Consider the following 6,265-nt stretch of genomic DNA (forward strand, 5'->3'; position numbering starts at 1 on the left):
GAAAAAGTCTCCTGGCATCCCCGGACCTCACGGAGGTCTGCCTGAGCAAACTCCTAACAAAAGGGACCATCGGGAAGGGGCCAAGAGGCAGGTGCGTACCCGGGCCCATGGGGGCCCCGCGAGGCAGGCCCGGGTGCTGCCTGGCCCCGTCTCAGCATGGCCAGACCTCGCGGGGGGGCCTGCCTGAGCAAACTCAGAGAAAAAGGCCCATCGGCAACGGGGCTGAGAGGCAGGTGCGTACCCAGGCTCCTGGGGCCCCCGGCGGGCAGGCCCGGGTCCTGCCTTCCCCTGATTCAGAATAGCCAGACCACACGGAGGTCTGACTGACCCTCTCCCTAGTAATCCGGAGGAAAATTACCCCCCTTTCTTGTAATCCGTGCAACACGAGGTGACAGAGGGGACCCATGGCGCGAAAGTACCCGACCTCCTGGAGCCCTCGCTGGGATCCGGGAGGCAAATGGCACCTCATAGGGACTTCCAGGGAAGTCCGGCCATCTGGTCGCCCCATTGGAAAGCATTGCGGGGGACCAGATGGCCGAAGCGATCAGGGCGACCAGATGGCCGAGGGGATCCGGGCGACCAGATGCCCGAGGGGGACCGTGCGACCAGATGCCCGAGGGGGCCCGGGCGACCAGATGGCCGAGGGGGACCAGACGACCAGATGCCCGGACGGGGCTCCTGAACCCAGCCGAGCAAGGTAGGCTCCCCAGGCCTTGGGCAGTGCGGCAGGCTGGGAGACAGGCCCCAGGGCCGGGGCCCGGACTGGACCCAGCCGGGGCTCCCGAGCCCAGAGGCGCAGGGGGAGCCTCCCCGGGCCCGCCGGACCCCGTCCCGGGCACCCTGCCCCGCGGCAGGACCCAGGACGGAGCCCGGGGTGCGGAGGCCGCCGTCCCCGGGGTCCTCATGCAAGGGGGAGGCCGGGGGACGGGGCCCAGAGCCGGGGCCCCTGGGCCCCAGCCGGGAGCCCGGAGGTGCAGGGGACGCCTCCCTGGGCCCTCCCCCACCACATCCAGGGCTTCCTGCCACGCGGCAGGCCCAGGGACGGAACCGGGGCCAGGGCAGCATCCTGGCCCGTCCAGCTGCCGCTAGGCCGTGAGGGGTCCCAGAGGACCTTGTCCATAGTAATCCGGAGGAAGGCTACCCCTCTTTCTGGGAACAAGTGCGCACCGCGAGGCTCAGGGGACCCTAGGCGCGAACGTGCCCGACTTCCTGGAGCCCTGGCTGGGATCCGGGGGGGGGGCGAATGGCACCTCATCGGGACTTCCAGGGAAAGCATTGCGGGCGACCAGATGGCCGAGGGGAGAGGGTCGACCAGATGCCCGGGACCGAAAGGACTCCCCATCTGCCCGTCCAGAGGCCTTCCCTTGCGGTCGGGCTCCTGCCTGCCCAGGCAGGGCTCCAGGCCACAGCCCATCTGGTCCCCGGCAGGGGACCGCAGCCCTGGGAGGGTATCCGGGCATACCCTTTCCCCTAGTAATCCAGAGAAAAACAACCATCGGCAAGGGCCCAAGAGGCAGAAGCGTCCCCGGGCCCCTGGGGGCCCCTGGCGGTCGGGGCCCCAGGACGCCTTCCCCCTCTCAGCATGGCCGGACCTCACGGAGGTCTGTGCCTGATCAAACTCTGAGAAAAAGGACCATCAGAAAAGGGGCTGAGAGGCAGGAGCATCCCCGGGCCCCTGGGGGCCCCTGGCGGTCGGGCCCCGGGATGCCTTCCCCCTCTCAGCATGGCCGGACCTCACGGAGGTCTGTGCCTGATCAAACTCTGAGAAAAAGGACCATCAGAAAAGGGGCTGAGAGGCAGGAGCGTCCCCGGGCCCCTGGGGGCCCCTGGCGGTCGGGCCCCGGGATGCCTTCCCCCCTCTCAGCATGGCCAGACCTTTAGAAGTCTGCCTGATCAAACTCGTAGAAAAAAGACCATCGAACTCGGAGAAAAACAACCATCGGTGAGGGGCCGAGAGGCAGAAGCGTCCCGGGCCCCTGGGGGCCCCTGGCGGGCGGGCCCCGGGATGCCTTCCCCCTCTCAGCATGGCCGGACCTCACGAAGGTCTGTGCCTGATCAAACTCGGAGAAAAAGGACCATCAGCAAGGGGCTGAGAGGCAGGAGCATCCCCGGGCCCCTGGGGGCCCCTGGCGGTCGGGCCCCGGGACGCCTTCCCCCTCTCAGCATGGCCGGACCTCACAGAGGTCTGTGCCTGATCAAACTCGGAGGTCTGTGCCTGATCAAACTCTGAGAAAAAGGACCATCAGCAAGGGGCTGAGAGGCAGGAGCATCCCCGGGCCCCTGGGGGCCCCTGGCGGTCGGGCACCGGGATGCCTTCCCCCTCTCAGCATGGCCAGACCTTATGGAAGTCTGCCTGATCAAACTCGGAGAAAAACGACCATCGAACTCGGAGAAAAACAACCATCGGCAAGGGGCCGAGAGGCAGAAGCGTCCCCGGGCCCCTGGGGGCCCCTGGCGGGCGGGCCCCGGGACACCTTCCCCCTCTCAGCATGGCCGGACCTCACGGAGGTCTGTGCCTGATCAAACTCAGAGGACTGTGCCTGATCAAACTCGGAGAAAAAGGACCATCAGCAAGGGGCTGAGAGGCAGGAGCATCCCCGGGCCCCTGGGGGCCCCTGGCGGTCGGGCCCCGGGATGCCTTCCCCCTCTCAGCATGGCCAGACCTTATGGAAGTCTGCCTGATCAAACTCGGAGAAAAACGACCATCGAACTTGGAGAAAAACAACCATCGGCAAGGGGCCGAGAGGCAGAAGCGCCCCCGGGCCCCTGGGGGCCCCTGGCTGGCAGGCCCCGTGACGCCTTCCCCCTCTCAGCATGGCCGGACCTCACGGAGGTCTGTGCCTGATCAAACTCGGAGGACTGTGCCTGATCAAACTCGGAGAAAAAGGACCATCAGCAAGGGGCTGAGAGGCAGGAGCATCCCCGGGCCCCTGGGGGCCCCTGGCGGTCGGGCCCCGGGATGCCTTCCCCCTCTCAGCATGGCCAGACCTTATGGAAGTCTGCCTGATCAAACTCGGAGAAAAACGACCATCGAACTCGGAGAAAAACAACCATCGGCAAGGGGCCGAGAGGCAGAAGCGCCCCTGGGGGCCCCTGGCGGGCGGGCCCCGGGACGCCTTCCCCCTCTCAGCATGGACGGACCTCACGGAGGTCTGTGCCTGATCAAACTCGGAGGTCTGTGCCTGATCAAACTCGGAGAAAAAGGACCATCAGCAAGGGGCTGAGAGGCAGGAGCATCCCCGGGCCCCTGGGGGCCCCTGGCGGTCGGGCCCCGGGATGCCTTCCCCCTCTCAGCATGGCCAGACCTTATGGAAGTCTGCCTGATCAAACTCGGAGAAAAACGACCATCGAACTCGGAGAAAAACAACCATCGGCAAGGGGCCGAGAGGCAGAAGCGCCCCCCCGGGCCCCTGGGGGCCCCTGGCAGGCGGGCCCCGGGACGCCTTCCCCCTCTCAGCATGGCCGGACCTCACGGAGGTCTGTGCCTGATCAAACTCGGCGGTCTGTGCCTGATCAAACTCGGAGAAAAAGGACCATCTGCAAGGGGCTGAGAGGCAGGAGCATCCCCGGGCCCCTGGGGGCCCCTGGCGGTCGGGCCCCGGGATGCCTTCCCCCTCTCAGCATGGCCAGACCTTATGTAAGTCTGCCTGATCAAACTCGGAGAAAAACGACCATCGAACTCAGAGAAAAACAACCATCGGCAAGGGGCTGAGAGGCAGAAGCGTCCCCGGGCCCCTGGGGGCCCCTGGCGGGCGGGCCCCGGGACGCCTTCCCCCTCTCAGCATGGCCGGACCTCATGGAGGTCTGTGCCTGATCAAACTCGGAGGTCTGTGCCTGATCAAACTCGGAGAAAAAGGACCATCAGCAAGGGGCTGAGAGGCAGGAGCATCCCCGGGCCCCTGGGGGCCCCTGGCGGTCGGGCCCCGGGATGCCTTCCCCCTCTCAGCATGGCCAGACCTTATGGAAGTCTACCTGATCAAACTCGGAGAAAAACGACCATCGAACTCGGAGAAAAACAACCATCGGCAAGGGGCCGAGAGGCAGAAGCGCCCCTGGGGGCCCCTGGCGGGCGGGCCCCGGGACGCCTTCCCCCTCTCAGCATGGACGGACCTCACGGAGGTCTGTGCCTGATCAAACTCGGAGGTCTGTGCCTGATCAAACTCGGAGAAAAAGGACCATCAGCAAGGGGCTGAGAGGCAGGAGCATCCCCGGCCCCTGGGGGCCCCTGGCGGTCGGGCCCCGGGATGCCTTCCCCCTCTCAGCATGGCCAGACCTTATGGAAGTCTGCCTGATCAAACTCGGAGAAAAACGACCATCGAACTCGGAGAAAAACAACCATCGGCAAGGGGCCGAGAGGCAGAAGCGCCCCCCCGGGCCCCTGGGGGCCCCTGGCAGGCGGGCCCCGGGACGCCTTCCCCCTCTCAGCATGGCCGGACCTCACGGAGGTCTGTGCCTGATCAAACTCGGCGGTCTGTGCCTGATCAAACTCGGAGAAAAAGGACCATCAGCAAGGGGCTGAGAGGCAGGAGCATCCCCGGGCCCCTGGGGGCCCCTGGCGGTCGGGCCCCGGGATGCCTTCCCCCTCTCAGCATGGCCAGACCTTATGGAAGTCTGCCTGATCAAACTCGGAGAAAAACGACCATCGAACTCAGAGAAAAACAACCATCGGCAAGGGGCTGAGAGGCAGACGCGTCCCCGGGCCCCTGGGGGCGGATTGGTGTCATTACAACGCGTTGTATTACAACGCATTCCGTTACAACGCAGATTTTACAACGCGGGATCCATTACAACGCATGTCATTACAATGCATGGCATTACATCGCAGATGCTATTACAACGCATGGCATTACATCGTAAGTATAGGTAATTTGACTTTTTTTTAAAAATGTTATTTAGTTTATTGTAATTAAACTTTTTTAAATAATTTAATTAAAAGACATTTAAATATTGTCATTAATTTAATTTAATAAAATAATATCTATTTAATAAATGTAATTATAATAAAAATTGTAATTAATTTAATTTAATTAAAAAAAGTAATTATTTTAATGTACATATTTTTTATAATGAAATTAAATTAAATTAATAATATTAAACTATTTAATTTAATTAATTTAATTAAAAAATGTAATTAATGTAAAATAATTAATTTAATTTATTAAATATATTTCTATTAATTTTAAAATGGTAAATATAATTTAATTATCCCTAAAGCCAAACCCTGCCCTAAAACCTAAAAACACCCCTGTACCCCAAAACCCAAACCCTGCCCTAAAACACCCCTGTACCCCAAAACCCAAACCCTACCCTGAAACCTAAAAACACCCCTGTACCCCAAAAACCAAACCCTACCCTGAAACCTAAAAACACCCCTGTACCCCAAAACCCAAACCCTACCCTGAAACCTAAAAACACCCCTGTACCCCAAAAACCAAACCCTACCCTGAAACCTAAAAACACCCCTGTACCCCAAAACCCAAACCCTACCCTGAAACCTAAAAACACCCTGTACCCCCAAACACCTATACATATACTCCTATACTCATATTTATTTAAAAAATTACTTAAAATAATAAATTTAATTTATAATATTTAAAAACATAAATAAATATTTTTATTTATTTTTATTTATAATTAATATTAATTAAATCATTTATATATTATTAAATAAAATTAAAATAAATTATATACTTACCAATACTTACGATGTAATGGTATGCGTTGTAATAGCATCTGCGATGTAATGCCATGCGTTGTAATGCCATGCGTTGTAATGGATCCTGCGTTGTAATAGCTGCGTTGTAACAGCATTACGACGTAAAAGTTGCGTTGTAAGTGATACACACCCCTGGGGGCCCCTGGCGGGCGGGCCCCGGGACGCCTTCCCCCTCTCAGCATGGCCGGACCTCATGGAGGTCTTTGCCTGATCAAACTCGGAGGTCTGGGCCTGATCAAACTCGGAGAAAAAAGGACCATCAGCAAGGGGCTGAGAGGCAGGAGCGTCCCCGGGCCCCTGGGGGCCACTGGCAGGCGGACCTCGGGACACCATCCCCCTCAAACTCGGAGGAAAAGGACCATCGGCAAGGGGCTGAAAGGCAGGAGTGTCCCCAGGACCCTGGGGGCCCCAGCGGGCAGGCCCCAGGGCTGCCTTCCCCTGATTCAGAATCTCTGGAGGGCTGACTGACCCTCTCCCTAGTAATCCGGAGGAACATTACCCCCCTTTCTTTTAATCCGTGCACCCGAGGGGACATAGGGGACCCAAGGC

The sequence above is a fragment of the Lissotriton helveticus genome, chromosome 3_1 (genome assembly GCF_964261635.1).
Source record: "Lissotriton helveticus chromosome 3_1, aLisHel1.1, whole genome shotgun sequence".
In the NCBI taxonomy this organism is placed as follows: Eukaryota; Metazoa; Chordata; class Amphibia; order Caudata; family Salamandridae; genus Lissotriton; species Lissotriton helveticus.